General features: G+C 32.4%; 1 protein-coding gene across 4 annotated transcripts in view; it reads right to left on the minus strand.

Annotated features, from left to right (window-relative positions):
* Window positions 1-24468, minus strand: part of LOC127832026 (transcription factor Sox-13-like) — a 169559-nt gene that overhangs the window by 122666 nt on the left and 22425 nt on the right. For 3 of the 4 annotated variants that reach the window (XM_052357188.1, XM_052357215.1, XM_052357222.1), the window contains one exon: window positions 17440-17490. The exons of the other annotated variant lie outside the window; for it this stretch is intronic. The gene's annotated coding sequence lies outside the window, so the exon portion shown is untranslated. The remainder of the gene's footprint in view (window positions 1-17439; window positions 17491-24468) is intronic. 4 annotated transcript variants of the gene reach the window in all.

Genomic DNA, 24468 nt, shown 5'->3' on the forward strand with positions numbered 1-24468 from the left:
GATCTATAGTTGTCATTATTGGATCTAGAGTTGACATTCTCAGATCTAGAGTTAAAATTCTTAGATCTGGAATTCTTAAATCTAGAGTTGTCATTCTTCAATCTAGATCTAGAGTTGTCATTCTAAAATTTAGATTTGTCATTCTTAGATCTAGAGTTGTCTTCCTAAAATCTAGATTTGTCATTTTTAGATCTTCCCCTGCGAAATGTTGTTCTGCAGTTCACGAATAATTCGTGAACTGTTCATGAACTGTTCGTGAACTGAGTTCACGAATAGTCAGTGAACAGAAAATGAGCCACGTCTGTGAAATGTTCTTGAAATTTTAGTTCATGAACTGTTCATGAACACTAATGGCATGAAGTGTTCATGAAATATTATTGAAACCTAATGGCATGAAGTGTTCATGAACTATTCTTGAACCCTTATGGCATGAAGTGTTCATGAACTATTCTTGAACCATTATGGCATGAAATGTTCATGAACTATTCATGAACACCAATGGCATGAAGTGTTCTTGAACAGTTCATGAACAACACAATTCTTGAAACATTATTCAGGGTTTTGCTGTTCATGAACAGTTCATGAACATATTTCTTATATTTTTCAATGGCTCATTTTCTGTTCACGTACTGTCTGTGAATAGTTCATGAACCATAGTTCTTCAAGAGTTCATGAACTGAGGTGGCATGAAGTGTTCATGAACTATTCATGAACAAGAATTTGTCAATTTATGCAAAGGTTACTCAACAAACACGTCAGGGTAAGAAGAAACAAGTCTTGTATTAGCACTTAACATATTGATAGCAACATATAACAATAATTTAAATATAACACTAATAACTGAGATACAAGTGGTTTGATAATACTCTTTAAATTTCATAATACAACTTTGCACTATATGTTCATGAATAATTCATGTATTTAAAAGATTATGAATAGTCTCATTTTCAGTTCAAGAATCATTTACTAATCAATGGTTTCCCTGAAATGCTTACACTTACAGTGCCAAAGAACTTGAAATTGAACCAATGGCTGATCAGTTCAGCCGGTAATTTATTTAAGACTTACATTTTCAAATATAACATACACCATGTGCCTTCCATTTCAACTTTCTGTGCACACAATATTCTTCCTTTGTAAAAACAGCAATGCAATGTACATGTTTGAGTTCTTGATATCATCTTAAACTGTTCTTGAAATAAGATGTCCTTAAAACGTTCTTAAACTTGTCTTTTAAGTCTTCCAAGAACAATGACAGATCCTTTTAAGAACATATTGGATTCTTAAAAAGTCCATCATATGTTCAAAAACATAGTGTAGACCTGTTTAAGAACATCAGAAGGAAACATGTTGTTCAAAAAAGTTCTTAAAGTGTTCAAGAATAGTTTAAGAATAATTCAAGAACAGGAAAGGTCCTTAAAAAGTTATTGAACTGTTCCTGAAGGCAGTTCTTGAACAGTTCTTGCACAAATGTTCTTAAAATTCTCTAGAACAGGTCAAGAACTCTTACTTACAGTGGTGAAAATACTATGCATATTCATACAAATCTACAAGATTAGTATGCTAGACATTTCAATATTACCTTCAAAAATATTTATGAAACATCTAGCACAAAGGAATTCATGAATTATTCATGATGGATCCTGAAAGTTTGTCTCAGAAAAGTCATCAGAAATAATTGTTCATGAAATGTTCATTACTAAGTATTTATGGTTAGATGAAGAACTGTTCATGAACTTTGAAGTGTTCAACAAAAATTCATAAACTGTTTATGAACGTGTCTTAAGAACAGTTCGTGTCCAAAAGTTCATGAACCAAGATCAGGAACTTTATGAGAACGGTTCATGAACAATTCCTGATTGGCTTGAAGTGTTCATAAAATCATGAACGACATTTCGCCAACGTAGAGTTGCCATTCTCAGTTCTATTGGTTTCATAATCATATCTAGAGTTGTCATTCCTAGATCTAGAGTCATCATTCTTAGATCTAGAGTTGCCATTTTCAGTTCTTTAGGTTTCATTAGAGTTGTCATTTAGGTCATAATATACTAAATAGTTTCCCTATATAATTCAATGTTAAAGCAAGTTATCTTTAAGCGAAAATTAATGCAACATTTTGCACATAGAGACGTCCATAACCATAACTTTTCTGCATTCTAAGCGGAATCAAATTGTGCAATAAAAAAGAACCAAGAAAGAACTTGACAATAGTCACAATCAACTGTTTTTGCAACTTTTTTTTCCAGGCGTTTTCTAATGGAATGTAACCTTTTGCAGTGCAATGTTTAACTAAAGTCTCTAAGTTTATCATAGTTCAGGGATTTAGCAGTGAACACCAGTATTCATGCCCTACAACTACCGTAAAACGTTGTGTATAACGCGCATTTATGTATAACGCGCATCTACTTTTTAAAGCTAAAAAATCTGGAAAAAAAGTTTTTGAAGCAAAAAAATCGGGGGAAAAATTCCGTACCACAGGCTAACTGAAAATCGTAATATTTACATTGCCGATCTTACGTATTCTTTTATTGCTTCAATTATAAATTATTTTTAAGACGATAACGATACAACTAGTTGGTGTTTTTTTTTAATCATATTATGCGTAAAAATAAATGTTTGGATTTAAATGAATTATGCATGAAATGCACACTTTCCACGAGGATACCATCAAGGTTTTCATCATATGTCTCCGAAGTAACTGTCCACGATTTTATCGTGGAGTACACATAACGGATGGATAACTAAGAAACTGACATTATTGATTGGTATTGTCACCTGGTTATTCATGCATGACTAATTCACAACCGCGCGTTTTATTTACAATGCCGATATCATGCGTTCTTTTCGAGTGTCTAAAATTGATAGGGGACTTTAACGACTCAAACTTCTCAACACCATCACGACTTTACCGGCGATAAACAAACAATGGAGGTGTGAAGCCGTTTGCCGGTTCGCATGTTTTGATAATAGCCCAGCTACACAAAACTTGACAGGTGACGCAAATTGCTCAATAATCACATCCTCAATCTTGACAAGACGTATGAAAACGTGTAAACAAACACAGCATCAATTTTATTAACACATTTGAAAAGCAAGAAAAATAATCTTAAATATATCGGGAAATACCTTGCCGACATACTATTGTAAATCGACAAGTGCCCCCAAATAAATTGTGTAACCCTAGTACAGTAGGGTATAATATTGTGGGAAAAGTAAACAATAACATTTAAATAAAAATGGCTTCCTCGTTTTTCATTCTCTTCTTCAAATTTATTTGATTTCAATGCTCTGTACGTACCTGAAAAAGAAAAAGAAAATATATATGTTAACTTTATAATGTTTGTTCATCTTATTCAGATCGTCAATATAACACTATTATCAACATAGTTACAGTTAAAACACCGGAAAACAGAATGATGCGAATTACCGCTACTGGGTAACTGACAGCGAAAAAATGTCTTGGCATGGCTGTAGTTGTGCATAACGCGCATCAAGTTTTTAAAATGAAATTTTGGGGTAAAAAAGTGCGCCTTATACACAACTTTTTACGGTATCTCATAAAGATAAACCCAGAACAATAGTTAAGTGTTAAACATGGTTTGAGTCAACTATGATATATTTTATTAGAGAGTACAGCCCTAAATGAAACGCTTATTTAGTATACTGTAAACTCATATCTAAAGTTGTCATTCTTAAATCTAGAGTTGTCATTCTTAAATCTAGAGTTGTCATTCTTAAAACTAGAGTTGTCATCCTTAGATCTAGAATTGCAATTCTTTCATCTAGAGTTGCCATTTCCAGTTCTATAGGTTTCATTATCATATCTATAGTTGTTATTCTCATATCTATAGTTTTCATTCTTAGATCTAGAATTGTCATTCTCAAATCTAGAGTTATCTTTCTTAGATCTAGAGTTGTCATACTTTTTATTATTAGTATTATTATAATACCGGATTTATATAGCGCCCTTTTCATGCAAGAGTGTCCAGGTTCAAAGACGGACTGACAGACAGACTGACTGACAAACTGACAGACACACAGAGCTCAAACCATAAGTCCCTCCGGTGAAACCGGTAAGGGGACTAAAAATATCTTGTTGTGCATAAGATTTCCAATGAAAGAAACCTCTAACTGATAGATTTCAAAGCAACAGATAACAGCAACTGTATGCAGCTTAGCTCATATATGAAAATTGCTGCTGTTTTTGTATGTGAATGAATTGTACATATATATATATATATATATATATATATATATATATATATATATATATATATATATATATATATATATATATATATATATATATATATATATATATATATATATATTATGTTATGAAACATTTTTAGCATGAAGTGCTTAAGTTAACAAAAAAGGGTATTTTATGTGTTTTTGTTTGAATTTTAATTTTATGATGTCTTCTATGCATGCCAACTACTAAATTATGTTTTTGTTGCTGACTTGACTGCACTACAAGCATGGATCAATGCTTTGTATCGGTATGCACTGATATAAAGATTGTCATACAATACAGGTTGAAATTAACAGGGGATATATAATAAGACACCTTCCAGTACAGTAAGTTTAGATATTAACCCTTTCCCACTCAAAAGCAAAGTAAAAATGTCCAAACAGCATAAAACCAGAACAGCCTGCGAGCAGCTCGCAGTCAGTTCACAGGTTTTATGCTGTTTGCTGCTCATCAGAATCTAAATGTTGAAAATGAAGCCTTAAAAACTTGAATCTAGTAAGAAAGGTCTTAAATTAAATACAGTCAAAACTGACATAATGGTCCCTTGAGAATAACAGTTGATTGCAGACAACGGTCAGTCTAGATACCCTCCTGACGAAAATCACTCTATACTCCTATTGAAAATAACGGTCAATTGTCCATAACGGCCAACGGCCAGTATATTTAGCTTCAAAAGTCATATTTGAACTGGAAACAACGGTCACACGTCAGTCCTGCCGAGGTGCTAAAATTAAGAACACAAACGAAAAAGGTGCAGTTGTAACCATAAGAATGTGTTTATCGGCAAATATAGGCTGCATTAATAACGACTTAGCATACAAGTGTAACAAAGTCAAAAGATCTTTATCGCTGATAAGATGTTAGAACACTTAGCTGGCGAGTGTTGTTATAAAAAGGCGATAAAAGGATTAGTGATCGTTTGTTAAGAAAAATATACATTGAATTGCTGGAGTATAAAACATGTTGAAACAGTAACAAAGTTCATTTTTAGCCCAACCCACATTTGTGTGTTCCTTTAAATGATTACACAGGCTAATCTGGGACGTCACTTTATGCACATGCATTATGCCCAGTTTTGGCAGAACACGACTCAAAGAAAAAAAAAAAAAAAACATGGTTCAATAATTAAATATAACTGTGTATTTTTGTCACAACAATTATATTTTGGCTAGTTTCAGAGAAAAAATTGAAGAACTTATCACCTTAGTGGTATTTGTATGATGAATATTATAAACAATGTTTCATGGATGCTAAGAACATTTTTTCCCTATCTGTCACTTTGACTGCTTGTGTCAATCCAGCTTCAACCCTGATGACAATAGTTGACATGCAACGGCCCCAGTGCAAACGCAATTCATCGTTTGTTGTTTGAAAACATCTTATTGTATCGTAAATCAGCCAGGCTAACTTGTCGAGGGAACGTCTGCCAGTGTTTGCATCCGACAACAATTGCGCCCAGTAAACACTTCCTCCGAGATGATAAAGCTTTGAAGAATGACAATGGCAAACATCTTTCTGACGTCTCTGTCAAATATCCTCGTCACATGACCACTGGTGAGTTTGATCATTATCTTGTCTGATACCCTCAGTACGCCCCAATAATTCATCACTTTTATCGATGTATTGTCATTTAAAATCTCTTGTTAATACTTAGAGTTAACTTGGTCATACTAAAATGTGCAAACTACAATGGAACCAACTGGCATTGAACAGTGAAAATTAATATGGAAACTGCTGCGGTATGAAATCCTATAAAAATACATAATACACATATTATTGTATGACACTTACATTTTGCAGATGATCAATTTAAACAATTACAGTGTTTGTGCTAGCTTAAAAGGTGTCAGGCAATAAAAGTATTTCAAAGTATTTACTATAAATAAATTATAATGGTTTCAGAAGGTAAAACATGATTAATGTCTAATTTCATACACTATTAATTAATCCCTTTCCCCATCAGAAGCAAAGTGAATATGTCTTTTGCAACCAGCATAAAACCAGAACAGCCTGAGAGTAACTTGCAGTCTTTTCAGGTTTTATGCTGTTTGCTGTCTAACGATTGGAATTAAAACTTGAATATAGTAAGAAAAGTCTTTAATTAAATTTAACTTTCTAAGTGATTACAAATGCATCAAAATAGGTATCTAAGGGGTAAAGGTTTAAGACAAGCCAAAGTTGTTAGAGAGGAACTGTCTCCTAACAAACTCAATATTACAAACATTTATTTTAAAATTAGGGTTTTATAATGCTCTGCTTTTTCTTTCTTGTTTTATATTATTGTTGATTTTAACAGACATTTGATATCAAATATAGTTTTAGTTTTCAACATTTCATGCTTCATCACCCTAAGTAGATATTCATATTTACAATAGTTCACCATGCAGTCTGTGTGCAAATACAGCCCTGTTTAAAGATTATACTGGATCAATATCATTAAATATGGTAACTTGAGTGATAAATAAAACGTAATATTCAAATCATTTACCTGATAAACATATACCTTTGACAGTGCTATTTAATCTCTCCATATACAGAAAGCAATACAGTATTCATGGGTGGTCATCATCCAATATGGATTGTGAAAAAATATGTATGAAAAGATAATGTGATGAAAATAATATTAACTTGTCAGAAATGCTTCAAACGTGATGATATTCTGTTTGTGCATTCAGCAGTGAATATTCGCTCTAATACGTGCTTCATCATTATAATTCTAGGCGGATTAGTCCTCATAATGTACAATTGAATTCACACAATTATGTTTAGAAATCGACACTAAAACCAATCTGAAATGTACTAAAAAGCTATTACTTTTTTCGCCTATATGGAAAAACAGCGTGTGCTCTAAATAGAAATGTAATGATTTTACACACAATGGAGGCTGATGAGTTTATTAGCACATTGTTATAGCAAATCCCTTTATTGTTCGCTCAATAATGACTTTGTCCATTCTCACTCTAGCAGAGGTGAAACGCGTCCAACGTTTTGTTTGGATTCCACTTAATCAAGGGTCAATCTTTTATTACATTCTTATATTGAATGGAAGAAAATGGAATATCCCTGCTCCCTTTCACCAACCACATTGGAAATATTGTTTTCTTGATATGAAAATATCAATGCACAATACAACAATGGCTGAATCCACAGGGATTAAAAAGTTTTTTTTGTTATTTAGCGACGATTCAACGCATACTGTATTGTGCTTTGGAAATTGAATTCATGGACAATATTGTTCAGGGATGTTTGATTAAAGCCACCATGTTTTGCATTATTCAGCCTGATCTAAGTGAGAAGCATGTATAATAAATGGAAAAAGTACAAAAAACCATGAGATCATTTTGAATATTTTATTCCATTCCAAGTGCAATCTGCAGTTGAAACTGGTAAATCTGTCAGCATTATATACAAATGTAAAAGATATTGGTTAAGTTTTATATCCAGACATTTTATGGAAGACAATGTGATTATTTGTATGGCAGTAAATTCAGTATATAATCAGCTAATTTGGTGAAGTTAACTCTTTCAGTGCTGGAACCGAATTTTGAAGGCCTTTGCAAACAATTTGGATCCAAATGAGACGCCAGAGAACAACACGCGTCTCATCAGGATCCAAACTGTTTGCTATTCTGGTAGTTTTTTTTTTTTAAACAACAAAGAAAATGCTTATTTTAGAAATTCAGCAGACAACATTTTAGCAGACAACAAATTTCCCAGCATGCAAAGGGTTAACTCTTTCAGTGCTGGAACCGAATTTTGAAGGCCTTTGCAAACAGTTTGGATCCAGATGAGACGCCACAGAACATGGCGTCTCATCAGGATCCAAACTGTTTGCTATTCTGATAGTATTCTTTGAAAAAAAAATTGAAGAAAAATACTATGAATCTACTGGTGTTTTACCTTGAAAATTAGTTTAAAAAAATATCAAAGTGTTTAATTATATTTACTGCACAGAAACCATTGATTTACTTCACACCATGATGAATCATGATTAATGATCACGGCTCGTCTCTTTACAAACAATTACCCATAACAACTGGAAAAGTTCCAACAACAATTCTGATCCCTGTGTGCAACATGCTGGTCATTTACAATATTATTAAACCATTGCATTATCATTCTTGTTCTAGTAAACAAGTGGCATTGTTTGAAAATGATTTTCAAAGTTGATTAAGTCCACTTGCTTTCTTTATAAAGATGAACCAATTTTCGTCACAGGAAATTGAAGGTGATTTTCCGATACCAAATTTAGCAGATAAGATATTCATACTATTGTGTTTCCAAGTATGCATGCAAGCTTTACCATAATTGTTAATAAGGACTTTGTTACATTTAATTAGTACACATCACAAGGAAATATGATGAACTGTCTGAATTAATGTCCAGCATGTAATCAAGTGCATGATCAAATAATATACCTTCCAGATATGATAACAGGGAGCACATCTATTTGTGCTTTAAACGCAATCAATTTCATGTTGTGAAGGATCTTTAGTATTTTCTGGAACTTCATTACTGTTTTATTTATTACTGTTACTTGCAATTATTTTAACATTAGCCAAAATTTCAAAAAGTCTATGGTAGCATATATAAGTCTTACGTTAGGGCACACAGGAGCAAAGCTTTGTGTATATAAATGTGAAGGCGGATTTGAAGGGTTGTAGGATTAAGTTGTTTTTTTCATTTCTAGAATGTAGATTCAACGTATATTTGTGTGTATATTTAGAAAAAAATGTCATCTATCACAGCATATAAACATTATATTCTTTTATTGATAAATATTTTTTTATTGTAGGGGACTATAGGTTTACCCTAGGCTAATATTGTCTGTATGTCAATTTGTTCATCTGCAAAAAATGTATTCTGCTATTTCTAGAAAAGTACTGAAAAAATGGGATTACTTTGAGTTTCAATTTCACAAATAAATAATGCTGTCTTAAATTCCTGTAGGATGAGTTCCCCTATTAGCCATGCTCCCTTAAACTCTTCAACTCCTTATTGCTCTGTGTATCATTATGTGTTTGGAAGATAGTAGGTATATTGTGCTGTCCCTGTATCATCTAGTTAGTCAGTCAATCTGAAGAGATGCAATGTAGCACTAGCTGCTGTCATTTGATCTAATCTTTTTGTTATAGACTAAAATTGACAATTATATGTGTTGATTCTATGACAGAAACAGCCACTTAAAGGGGCCGTCCAACAGATAAAGCGTCGTATCGACGCGATTCGATATTTTGGGAAACTACAAGGATTGCTTATATAGCTTAACAATACATCCACCCTTTATGTGAACGTGGATGGTCGAGTGGTCTAGGCGGGAGGCTTTTTATTCCAGGACCCAGGACTCCAGAGGTCAGTGGTTCGAACCCTGTTGAGGGTTACTTTTTTTCCTTTAAAAAAAATTGTATTCTTGTTTTTTTTACTGGAGATTTATAGTTCAAATGTTTAAATTTATCAATATAAAGCATTTAAAGCATCACTACATGCCAAAATCTGTTGGACGGCCCCTTTAAATCTATAAATGAAAATACTTTTATTGTAAAACATTGTTTTCTGATTTATCACTGACCCCAAACAATTCTTATTGTTTCTGATTTTATTTCATTTTTATGTTTTTTAATTTCTAGGTAAATGTTAAGACCGCAGGCTACACCACCTTAGGAATCTACGCCTTTGAAGTTCTTTTGAGTGTCAAACTATCATGTTTGTTCAACAAGGCTTAATGCATGGGTGTAATGTCATCCCAGATAAGCCTGCGAATTCTGCACAGCCTATTAGGGACAACACTTTTGGCCTAAACTAGGTTTTTCAGTTCAGAACAAACTTCCTTCAAATGAACATATGAACAATCGAATGAGACAGTTTACTGATAGGAGACAAATGGAATCTTGACTGGTTGTCAACAAGCAACTTCACCCATGATAATGCTTTTTTGTGTTTGCCATTAATATTGTCCTCCTTCCTGATATGAAGATTGTTGTGCAAACACTAAATGCAAGCAATGTGATCTTGACTACCTGCGAATTATTATAACAATGCCCACCATTCTTTGGACCACTTTTCCCCTTTTAGATAAAAGCGTTTCAGAAACGCAGATAAAACACTAGACTTCTGTCAATGGCCGTGATAACTAAATTGGGCACTTAGGATTTGAGCAGCTACCTGTATTGTTATCTTCCCAGACAATGGATTTATGTGATAAAGGCGACATAGCTACTGTGCCACCCAGTTGCCAAGGTATGGTCACAAACTGCAGAAGAAATCAAGAAGAACCACAGTCGATTGGGTCCCCATATCGCATGACAGCTCATTGTCATGTGGGCTAAAATTCATTTATAATCCTGGCAGGTATATAATAGTGTTTGATTATACCACTCTATATAAATAAAGTTCACTCCAAATTACCTCTTGATGTAAAGGCAAATTTAAATTGTATTAAAAATGCATTATACCATTTCTACAAAACCTGTTCATTAAAACAAGAAACCGTCGGAGACGGGTGATGCTCCCCAAAGTTTTTTTTGGTCACAATATTGCACTATATATTTAGATAAAAGGAAACGTCTTGAGGCGCATAACTTTGGACAAAATAATACGATGGATGGTTCAGCAACTAAAAAATTTCAAACGGTCATAACTCTCTAAATAAATCATCTAACCAGAACCCACAAATAACATGTGCATCTCCTCAAGGTAGTTCAGCTTCCCATAAAGCTTCATTGAATTCCAGTCAGTAACTGAGTAGTTGGGGAGAAATAGCCTGGACAAGAATTGCACTATATGTACAGTTTATAGAAAATTTCAAAGGGCCATAACTCTGTGAAAAATCATCCAACCATAACCGGGTGATAATATGCACATCTCCTCTTGGTAGTGAAGCTTCCCATAAAGTTTAACTGAATTCCTGTCATTAATTGCTGAGAAATAGCCCGGACAAGAATTGCACTATATGTACAGTTAATGGAAAATTTCAAAGGGCCATAACTCTGTGAAAAATCATTAGACCAGCACCGGCTGATAATATGCACATCTCCTCTTGCTAGTGAAGCTTCCCATAAAGTTTAATTGAATTTCGGTCATTAATTGCTGAGAAATAGCCCGGACAAAAATTGTGCACGGATGGACGGACACACGCACGGACAGACAAAGCGGCGACTATATGCTCCCCCCAAAATTTTCGGGGGAGCATATTAAAACTTCATCATTACAACATTAACATAACTGCAATAAACATCAAGTTAAAATAATTGAAATAGTAAGAACTGTGATAAGGCTAAGACTTAAAATTGTAATCGAGCACCAGCCTGAACACTATTAATCTTTCTCAGGATAATTTTTACAGCACATTGGCCATTCAATATCAATTAAAAAACACACCAAAATAATTTGTTTGATACTTGATACTTATTTGATACTTTTGATGCCTCATTCCTGATTGCAGCAAAGTTGGTTATACTACAGATATTTCAAACAATTTATTTAATCTTTATCATGAAATCATCATTTAGAAATAAAAAACAGACATAAAATTTTCATAAATAAAGATACCCATATTGCATAATGGCAACTTGACAAACAAATTAGTCCAAGACGTCATTTCTTGTGGTAGCAAGTTGTCTCATACTCTTCTGATGTTGTTTCTGCACAGCATCAAACCTATAATCTTACCAAATAACTGCTCCAGACCAAGTCTAAAATAAGTGGCTTATTATGATAAAAGGGGGGTAATTATAGCTAACAGCTCAGATAAAGGCAGATAACTGTGTGATAAGTGGAATAGAAGCTAAGTTATGTGACAGGAGCCCAAGATTTCAGGCAGTTGGTAATCTACCCTCTGTTTAACCTCCCGAGTGGAGTTACTATTAATGCTGAATTTTATTATTTGTTGGTGACATACAATTTTCATCTTAAGCCTTCATCCTGTAGAAAAAATGTGTTATCATTTTTGGAATTTGAAATATTGTTTGATAACAAAGTCTGTGAGAATAAAATTCTAGGTTATATGCACTTTGGAAATAATTCATAAAAAATTAAAGTATAAATAATAAAGAATGTAATATGCTGTCGAAAAATTGAATGGATCCAGTTAATCATTAACTAGTTTGTTTACTTGTTCAAACTACTGAATTAAACAAAACAAACCTTTTCAATAAACTGGTAATTTAAAAGCAAAATAAAAAAACACAGCCAAAGTGTTTCAATGTTCCACATTATCAGCTGCCAGAGCAAAGGGTACAACTTGTCATTTTTGTCTTCATTATAAGATATTAATTACCGATATTCCAATAGGTGGCGTTTAATTTAATCTCCTTATTTAACAAACCGGCATTTGATAAATCTGCAATCAGTGTGGCCAAAGCAACAATTGCATGGTTGTACACCGATATTAATAAACTCTGGATTGAAGATTGAGTAATACAGAGATACAGGGATTTATTAAGCATTCATGATCTCACATTTTAGTGTCACTCTGAGGAGCCGTGCATTTCATGTGTATATTTATACCCATTTTCTAACTCCTGATGGGTCCAGCACCATTCCAGTGGGGGGGGGGGGATTTTTAATCTGATAACGTTTAAAGAGAGGAAAACACATTTTTTTTAATTTACTAAAATTAATTTATATTGAGTTACTTCAAATAGATATCCTTATTTAATTTAATGGTTGGTATTGATTTTATAGCATGTTAATACTCATTTAAGCTCAATTTTTGTTAATTTCTTCTCTTGTCTAATACCTACACTTTTTTTCAAATAAATGTTTAAAGACTATTTTGCTTAAAAATTTCAATTAGTTCACAAAAGACAGTTGTTATGCTGCTTATGCCAATTTCAAATAAATCAGAATAAGTTCATTTAATAAGCCTGTGTTCTTGGACATAAATTCGATGTGTGTCACATTAATCTACACAGTTATGCTGCACGCAACGTGAAATTTTGACACAGAATTTAGACGTATTCTATTTTTAAATCTTAAAAAATCGGCACAAACTGCAAGAAAAACTGTCTTTTATGCACTAGAGATTTTGCTTATATATTTCAATAACTAGAGATATTTGCAAATACAAAGTTCTAATAACGGTGTGTTTACATTCCGTCCAGCCAGTGTGTAAACGCCTGTGAACCCATTGATCTTGCACTCTGGAGGTTCTAATGTATGAACCAACAGCATTGCAATATTGAAGCGATTGAAGTTAAAAATGTCTTTCTTAACAATGCAAGCACACCGTTTCACCGCTAGAAAAAGATAAAGATAAAAAACAAATGGGTTTCTATAACAGATCACTTGAAGCTCACAAATCCCTTAAGTTGTGTATTGTTTAATAAACCCATCCTAGGGTTAAATGCCATCAGATGTTTTCTTAAACTCAGTGGTACAAGATAAGGTAATTATTTTTTGTGAATTTAATAAGTAAACATGCCACTTAACGCCTGCAATTTACAGGTTTCAAGAGAATGATTTACGCCCATGTATGTTTGTTCACCATCAAACTTTGAGTTACTTTTAAAAAATTTCTATAGAATAATTCTGTCTTTAGCATCCAATATGTTAACGTAAAAAATCATTACTAAATATGAGCCTTGCTCTGGCAAAAACCAGGATTAATGCATGTGGTTTAAGTATTGTCACATATTAGCCAGTGCAATCTACACAGGCTTTTAAGAGACAACACTTAATTAAGACCACTTTAATTCGAAGCAATTAGTTATACACTGTAACTCCGTTATATAACGCTTTGCAGGATCCACACATTGGGATCAGGATATATCCAGATCGTGATATAATGTTTAAGGTCATATTCTTATTTTTGTATGCTTTACATGAAATGCATGTGGACTGTTAATCTTTTGCTAGAAAATTACAAAATTGTCAGAAAATATAGTGCTACACAACCCATGCTCCATATCATAATGACGCTTCCTCTTTTGAATGCCAATTTAAGCTTTCCCAATGAACCAGATTATTTGATTGCGCAATAGTAAAATGGCAGCCATTTTATGTTCCATTTGCTAGTTTTTGTCCATCAGCTTGAGCTAATGGATTTAATAACCACAAATTTGTGGACTTAATAACCAAAAATCGAAGACGGTCTGGTCGGTTGAGTGTAAAAATGCCCGGATGTTGACAGACAAAATAGATAAGAAAATTAACATTGAATTTTTTAATTCTTACATTTTTTCACTTCGAAACTTTTTTTAGAAGATTTTCTTCTGAGAATTTTTTTAACGCCATTTTCAGTGAATTTTTTGAAGACCATTTTGAGAGAAAAAACGTCTTAGAAAATAAAGAAATATCGTTTGAAAAACAATTCTGTTATTGGCCAAAGCTTTTAACATTAACTATACAGAGGTAAAAGTTTGTGTGGCGCAATGGTAGCGCATCCGCTTATAACTTTAACTAAATAAAGAAATAACTTTAACATCCAGGCATTTACTTGCTGGCAAAATACCCAGCTCCCTTGATACATATTTCTGATTTTCCGATTTATATACGATGGTTTGAAATATTTCACCACTTCTCGTTTCATTTATGTGTACTTATTCTTAAAAAAACTTTTCTTTTTACATATACTTTAAGATTTTCATTCAATCAACTGTTCCTTTAATATTTAATTCAACAGAAACTTCCTGTTACCTTGCCAATAGACTTTCAACGCTGTCTGTGCTCTCGTTTTGGCAAATGAGATCTTTTTTCTTCATTTTAGAATTTAAACAAGAGATGTGTTTGTCAGAAACACAATGCCTCCTATTGCGCCACTTTGAAATAAAATTTCAATATATGATTTGGCAGGTTTAGAAATTATCTCCCTTTAAAAGATTATTACTTCCCTTGGATTGTATTTTTTTAATTTTGACCTTGAAGGATGACCTTGACCTTGACCTTTCACCACTAAAAATGTGCAGCTTCATGAGATACACATGCATGCCAAATATCAAGTTGCCATCTTCAATATTGCCAAAGTTATCGCAAAACTTTAACCAAGGTTAAAGTTTTGGGACAGAATGACAGACAGACAGACAGGCCAAAAACAATATGCCCCCGATCATTCAATCCAGGGGCATAAAAACGGGGTGGAAATAAAACATGGAGGCGTGAAAGTGACAATTTACAGTATATTTCAAAAGCAAATATGCATATTATTTTATTTGTAATCCGAAGAGTATTGCCAGGTTTGATTGTTTATGTGAAGTTAACAAACCCTAGCCACAAATAAACAGTTCTCATTTATTTTGTGTAAATACTTTGTTCTTATTAAAAGCATGCACATATTACACTTCATGTACAACATCACATACTTTTTGCCTCTGTGAAAGTCTGGCTTTAATATTTGACTGCAAAATAAAAACTTCCTTGCACAGTGGAGACAAATAACTCTTAAGTTATTTACTCTTTGTTAAAATTATTGAACTGAATTTTAAATAAAAATGCAGATTTTTTTCTCTCTGAATTAATAGCAAGTCCTGTACCCTGCATCTACAGGGCTAGTCATGGAGATAGGTCAGTATTGATCTGTTACATTTACAGTTATTATGTACACCAGTCCTTTACTTGGGAACAGCATATATACAGCTTCCTCAGCGCTGAACGGCCGATATGCTTACCAAAAAATCATGTTTTTTAAAAGCAAATTTAAGAGAGAATGTTTTCAAAGGTGACACACAATCATGTAAAACTGTTAATTTTGTTATGTAGGGCAAGTGGGGTTATTGTTTATCGCACTACACGACTGTGATGTATAATGGAAGCACAAAAAATCTGGACCAAACTGCATTTAGTTATAAATGTCGGATAAAATAGAAAAGTACGTGAAGCAAAAAAGTGTCAACATCCAACTCTCGATATATTGGACATCACTCTATAACCAATGGCAATAAAGTTTTAAAGGTTTCATTTCCAAGATACTTATAAGCAGCAAACAGCATAAAACCTGAACAGAATGTGAGTTACTCGCAGGCTGTTCTGGTTTTATGCTGTTTGCACATAGCCATTTTCACTTTGCCTCGGAGTGGGAAAGGGTTAATAAAGCAATTAAAACTCTTTTACTCAATATATCACACCTAATATTTAAACATATTTGTAAACCATTTTTATATCTATAAAGATAACATAAGCTCATTAATAGCTACTTATACTGCTTCAAAAACAATGAAAGAGGCAATTGTTGCAATATCATCCTAGCACGAAAATAATGCCTTACGCCCCCTAGTAACTGCACACAAAACAACTATTACACATTTACGATGTTTGCTAGACAAATATAAGGAAAAAGTATGGATTGCTAAAGTCAACATTGATATTGTTTTATCTCAAACAACCCACTTGAAACAAACATGGGCACAATAAGGAGAGTTGTCTAAATTTGTAAAAAATACATTTATATATGGGGCTTGGTTTATGTAAAGTGGAAATTGTCTACGAATTTCATTGTCATTTTGGAAGATTTATTATTCCAGTGCAATGACTTCACTTTATTTTTGCATTGTAAGGGCTTTTGTGACCCTTAAGATGTATTGTTTATTGAGATTTATGTCATTTTGCAAGATTTGATTGGATAATAAATTCTGATGGTTTACACACCCGGTCCAGATAAAAGAAGCCCACATTTTTTCTTAATGTAAGAAATTTACTTTATATATTGTCTCTTTATTGTCTGTAAGTGGATGGCACAAAGACAAAAGATATAAAATCAAGATAACTTGTTCTGAAGTTTTCTTATGTCATTGCCTCTCAATATATTTTTACTGTCATTAAATAAAATCTAGTTCTTCACTGTTAAAGGAGAAATCGCAGAAAAATTGACATCGATGAAACAAACAACTATAATTGCATGACCTAGCAAGACGATGCAATTACTGTATATCTTGATTTGGAGGAATGAATAAAATGTACAGAAATAGTTAGATTCAGCTAGAATTACTTACATAACTATATTCAATGCTAATATTAAAAGTGAGCAAATATTAAGAAAAAACAATGTCAGGCAAACTTCAAGGTAGCAGTGATAAAATAAAAACAGCAACACTGACATTTCCACTAAAAAGTAGAAGTTTGTTTGAAATACACAAACGCCATGAATACTGGAATGTTTTCCTTGAAACATGCATGTCAGGGACAGTGCCAATGAAAGACAGGTGGATAGTTGTATGTCAACATGTTTCCATGCAGCTATGAGTCTTACTTACCTTGCTTCTTTTTGCAACACAGGAATGTGGACACCTCTTTCACAGATTTTCCTGAATAATAAAAAAGAGTTCACATTATATAAATTTTTCTTATTTTACTTTTTTATTTATCCACAAATATAAAATTTGACACTAATTATTTTCTTTTAATAGTCTCAATCATACTGTATTAATTTTTGTTCTAATAGACATGCTGCAGGTTGCCTAGGATTCGCAGCCAATTAAAGGGACTTAACAAAAATAACCCAAATCATGGAAGCCTCGCTCTGTGAAAAGGGAGTTTAATGAATGTGCAAAAAGTGTCATCCCAGATTCGCTTGTGAAGACCGCGCAGGCTAATCATGGACGACAGTTTTCGGTTTTATGATATTTTTTATTTTAAAGAAATATATCTAGTTTAGACAGAAAGTGTCGTCCCTGATTAGCCTTGCTCGCATGCATTAAACCCCCTTTTCACAGAGCATGGCTCATATATATATTTATACTATTATCATATATATTTATACTATTATCATATATATTTATACTATTTTAACATAGTATTTCTGATGATTACATATTTCAGTTTGCCGTTTGCATGAAAAGTAGTAGAAGTGAAACAGATTTAAATGGAATATAGTTTTGCCTAATGCATGTATAAATGTTTAACTCTTTGTTATTATTTAACCATGCCTATGTTTGGCTATTAACAACTAGTGTGACATTAACCTTGGGCTTGCGCTTACAAATATTATCCATAACCATGGTGAAAATATATTATTATTTTAAAATTGCATTATGAATGATGAAATCACAGCTATGTTTAAATTCCAAATTATCTCTTTTGACCATAAGGAATGACCTTGACCTGTGAGCTATACAGATGGTTATTAGAAGATGGTTATTAGAAGATGATTATTAGAAGATGGTTATTAAAAGATGGTTATTACAAGATATCTCCATATGATGAAGATTTGTGGTATTTTTTTATGTGCATAATGAAGAATTGAGTAACAGTCCTTTAGTATGCCTTAATTTCACATTTGACCACTAAAAGTTACATTGACTATTGAGGTTACGGGATATTGATGTTGCACATGTCATGCCAACACAAAATGGTGAACATTTTGTAGTAAGCTATTTAAAAAATTGCATTATGACTGATGAAGTCACATTTATTCTGGCAATATGTGAATAAATGAATACAAATGATTAAAAAAATCATTCAAACATAAATATGTTTTTAAGACTGCATAGAAACAGACAATTGTATTTGCAAAATGTTGAGTTTATATATTAGTTTTTTTGGACAACATGTTTCTGGGTAAAAAATATTGAGGCTTTATTTTTAGTAATATTTTTTGTTCAAGACATTTAAACTTCAGACTGAATTCAAATGTTTGCAGAAGTGTGGACATAGATGAATAATTGTGTATAATAAATCAGAAATGCATAACAATATTAATATTTATATCTATCACTTGTTTTTAATAATCAATTGAATATCATAAATATTGCTGGGTAAATACCAAGTTTTTGTTATCAACATATTTTTATTCGCATTTGATGATTTATTTGTAAGGCTAAACAAATATTGTCATCACAATTGTCAAGGCAAATGTTCCATAAAAAACCTAAATAAGTATTCACATATTTTCTCTTAATGGCCATTAAATTCAATTTTGATGTAATTCTTGTCTAATAGACCACTATTTTTTTTACCAATGCCTGCCTGCAATTTCGATTGATTGTCAATCTCATACAACAAACAAAACTTAAAAACCGAGGTCTAGTTTAATAGCACTTAACGGCAAAATAGACGCCTCAACGTTTTTATCCCTCAAGTTCACAATGTACAAATTAATCATTTAAAATATAGCATGGATAACAATTGACAAAAACTTTGTCTCTTTCATATCAGTCGATGGCAAACAATGTCAATTCATGACAATTAATAATTGCCACTCGCCCCTTCATTTTGTTGATGTTTGACATTGGTTGGTGTTACCTGATACCAACAATTGACTGGTAAATGAAAATCGTAGACAACCCAAACAATTAAAATGAGAAAAATAGTTTCAGTCATTATTCTTATCGTCTACTATTCATGGACACTTTTGGCAGTCCTTGTCTGCAACAGATAAATACTTTTCTGTAAATTCCTCCATGAAGGTCAAATTTACACAAAAAAAAAATTCAATTAAATCAACGTTTAAGAAGCAACTATGGATATCAATTGGCAGTCATATGCAGGAGAATTATGCTTGTTAGCGTTTTACAAAAAGGTAAGGGTGTATAACTAACAAGGCCATGATCATTAAAATGTTAGCTTTATACACAACACAATCCTTAGACCAAACTTAGATTTTTCAATAAACATTACTTAGACGAGATCATTTTAGCTTGCCTTATAATTATTTAAATAAGTGAGTTGTATGAAGTAAGGCTAATGTGTCAATGGAATAATTCATCCAATACTGGCACCACATTGCTACAAACAGTTCATACCTTGTGTTTATTATTTTAAAAATTCTACAAAAATACAAACAAATTTCTTCTATCGATAAATACAAAAAAGCTTAATTTTAAACAAAATTATGAACTTGTTTTCACGCATAAATTACTCTACAAATAAGCAAACAATTTGTTATTAACGTCCCCTAAAAGAACCCCCTTACGAAGATTCATATTTTGTATTTAGATACATATCATACATAAATATTAATCATTACATACTGCTTATAATTTCAATCCGTCATATTCAATAATATCCAGTCATAAAGATACACTAACATGTCAGTGCAGCAGTGATCAACAAGATCTTGGTGTTTTTACATCAATGTTATTTTGTACCATAGATCGCTGAAGCATACGTTTTGAGTTGGGGTAATATGCGCAGAAAGACTTTTCACAACAATGACATCTCCTGTTTGGGATTTCACACTATTATCACCTTGTCATGACTCCACCTCACATCAGTATAAACTGTTACTCACACATTTCAATCAAATTTTCACCAGGGGTAAAGACATTTTTTGTAATTTCTAAAACAGACGCTGACTTTTAATATAATGAAATCAAAATTATTCTGGTTGTAAGTTCCTCATCCGTAAAACATTGTTAACTGTCTTCAATCAAAAATTCATTAGTTTCCAGCTTTGATGTTGGAAACATTTTAAAAGTTTGTCAGAAAAGTTGGCAGATAACAATTGCTGTTATTCAAATGATTGAACTGAACAAGACCAAGTCTAGATTGAATTATAGATTACATAAGAATATACAATACAGAAATAAAAGACGTTTAGCTAGAACCACCCATAGTTGAAATTAATTTTTTTGCAAAGGCAAAATAGGTAATTTACCTTCATTCAGTGTTTTAAAAAACTCACACACAGAATAATGGATGGATGAAGTATTTTGAAATACACTTTATTTATTGTTAACAAACAAAATTAACATTTTGTTGTGAACATGTGGTTGAGGACTGATACATAAAGATGTAGATCACAGTTGTAGAGCAATATGTTAATAAACCTGTATAAGGACCAGTTATTACAAGAAATTTTTGTCAAATAAGGATACCTGCAATATGTTTTTCAAAAGTCAACAAAATGATAGAAATTGCTAGGAAGCATTGGATGCCTTCAAATATAACTCTGATCTATCCTGAGTTATGTTGCATAATTTAATTGATAACCGTTAAGTGCAGTTTGAATTCTACTTTTGTTTATTTAATTCTTTGGACCCATTTTTGAAATTGAGTCCTTTTTTCTCTATTGAATCATTATCCTTTGAAACAAAATTGAAAATCTTTAAAATTAACTTCAAGCCTTGGGAATGTAAAGATCTTCATTTCAAATTTTCATTGTATTTATCCGAATTCAGGATTGTCAAGAGTCTTGTGCATGATAATTTTCAAAAGTAAGTGGCTTCTATTGTGAAGAAACTCAAGTTTATTCTTGTAATACCATTGTCTGGCATGAATAATTCATCTTTCTATTTGTTCATATACAAAAAAGAACTTGTCATTGTTATGCAACAAGCATTTTCTACAGAATGCAGATCCCTCAGTTCTTATACTCAACCGCTTCAACAATGTCAACATTGTGTTTGTTAGATATTGATAAACTATTGTCTAATAATAACAATGTAAGAAAACTCTTAACACTTCCCCATGTCAGTAACGCCATGGTTTTTATATTCAAATATGTTTGTGTAGTATTGTTATATGTTAGCAAATAAAAGATCTTTGTAACTTTTCAAATAATTTAGTTTTCAAGCTGATGTTATATTGAATTACAATTCTAAAGAGCGACTGCCAGATTTGATCAATTTTTATAATAATTTTTTTTTGTTACAAGTTTTTTTGTACAAGTTTTATAGCATAAGCATGGAAAAATCTATGATATAATGAGACCTAAAGAAAAATCCCTATTCCTGCATTCTAACTTAGGCTGACAACAATAAATTTAGTTGTGTATGGTATTGTTGTATTTGCATAGCCCGTACATAATTAATCATTAGTCAAGATTTTTATTTATTAAAATTGGGACATTTCATTACAAAGGCTGTACAATTTAACCATGTGCAATTACAACTCAACAATGTGCATGTGTTGTCATGAAGTGAATTTATGAATATGCCTTGATTTGATGTCATATCCAACCATTATAATAACATTCAGTTGTATCTCAAATTTGGCATTACATCTTTTATATGTGTAACCCAGCCAGAAAAATCCCCACCTACAATTGGGATTGAACCCAGGACCTCCTAGTTCCAAATCAGGTAGACACTCTACCGCTTCGCTATCCAGAAAAATCCCCGCCCACAATGGAGATTGAATCCAGGACCTCATAGTAGCAAATCAGGTAGACACTATACCCCATCGCTATCCAGAAAAATCCCCATCCACAATTGGGATTGAACCCAGGTACTCCCAGTTCCAAATCAGGTAGACACTCTACTGCTTCGCTATCCAGAAAAATCCCCATCCACAATGGGGATTAAACCCAGGACCTCCTAGTTCCAAATCAGGTAGACACTCTACTTCATCACTAGCTCATATTAAAGCAAGGCAGTATAAGTTCTCCTTATACTAAACCCTGCTATACATGACAGATTATAGGCCCAGGTCTATGACGCCTACTCATGTAATTGTATTCTAAGGACCAAATTAAGGAGTGATTTAAAGGGGCCTTTTCACAGATTTTGGCATTTTTTAACTTATTCATTAAATGCTTTATATTGATAAATGTAAACATTGGATCGTAAAAGCTCCAGTAAAAAATCAAGAATAAAATTAAAAAAAGGAAAAGAACAATTTGCCCGGAGCAGGTTTCGAACCAGTGACCCCTGGAGTCCTGCCAGAGTCCTGAAGTAAAAACGCTTTAACCTACTGAGCTATTCCGCCGAGAACACATACTAAACGTATTTTATACCTTATATAAGCAATCTTCGTAGTTTCACAAAATTTAACGACAAAAAAAGAACTCTCCAAATTATTCAATCGTTTCGCGTTGCAACGCTTTATAACTTTTAGGTTTTAAAATCGTCAAAAGATGCATATATATAATTGCTATATTAGAGCATGGTAAATGTTCAGTATTACTGTTTCCTCACAAATATCATAACCAAAACGAAAATTTGCGAATCTGAAACAACTTTTTTCAATTTTGTCAATTTACCAAAGCGTGAAAAGATCCCTTTAATCTTAGATGTAGATCTAGATGCTAGTAGATGGATATAAGGGAAAGAATACCTGCTAACCAACCCATGTGTTTTTTAAAATGTTACCAAAAAAAAAAAAAAATAAGCCTAAAAGAAATATTTTGGGTACATAATGACTGGTATGGTCTTGATAAATCATGTCTATATTTGATTACCAATTAAAGGGATCTTTTCACGCTTTGGTAAATTGACAAAATTGAAAAAAGTTGTTTCAGATTCGCAAATTTTCGTTTTAGTTATGATATTTGTGAGGAAACAGTAATACTGAACATTTACCATGGTCTAATATAGCCATTATATGCATCTTTTGACGATTTTAAAACCTAAAAGTTATAAAGCGTTGCAACGCGAAACGATTGAATAATTTGGAGAGTTCTGTTTTTGTCGTTAAATTTTGTGAAACTACGAAGATTGCTTATATAAAGTATAAAATACGTCCATTATGTGTACTTGGCGGAATAGCTCAGTAGGCTAAAGCGTTTTTACTTTAGGACTCTGGCAGGACTCCAGGGGTCACTGGTTCGAAACCTGGTCCGGGCAATGTTCTTTTCCTTTTTTTAATTTTATTCTTGATTTTTTACTGGAGCTTTTACGATCCAATGTTTACATTTATCGATATAAAGCTTTCAATGAATAAGTTAAAAAATGCCAAAATCTGTGAAAAGGCCCCTTTAAGGAATATGCTTGAAAGACCTCAACATACACTAATACACAGTTGTTATTGAAGTTTAGTTGCTGACTGCATGCCATTATATTTCATATACCTAGATTAATAAAGTTTTAAGTTGACACATATTTCTGTATATTTCTGTCTTAAAATATTGTCAAGAGCATTAATAGAAATATATGTATATATAAATATATAATATAAATATATTTCTATTTATGCTCTGGGCAAAATTTCAATATATAAATATACAAATGGCAATATTATTTTAGGTTCTTCAGTGCTCTGCACTTACCCCGCAATAAGATATAACCACCTATCTGGTTTCAAGTTGACAGCTCATTTAGATTGCTGGTAATGCTTATGTCAAAATTAATTGCAACAAATATAATATTGTTATTTATCATTATCTTTCTAATGTATCCTTGTGTGCCTTACCACTCGACATAGTCACGATGCATTTACAGATATGATAGCTTTATACAAATTTAAATTGCTTTTGGTAAAAACTGAAAAATATCACAATAAAAACAACAAAACTAAGCTATTGTACCATGACCACCCTATATGAATAATCAGATATAACTGCTTTACAAAACTCATTTAACAACTAAATTCACAACAACACCCAAAATCCATCTACCATGACCAGT

Source organism: Dreissena polymorpha, chromosome 1 (assembly GCF_020536995.1).
Source record: "Dreissena polymorpha isolate Duluth1 chromosome 1, UMN_Dpol_1.0, whole genome shotgun sequence".
In the NCBI taxonomy this organism is placed as follows: domain Eukaryota; kingdom Metazoa; phylum Mollusca; class Bivalvia; order Myida; family Dreissenidae; genus Dreissena; species Dreissena polymorpha.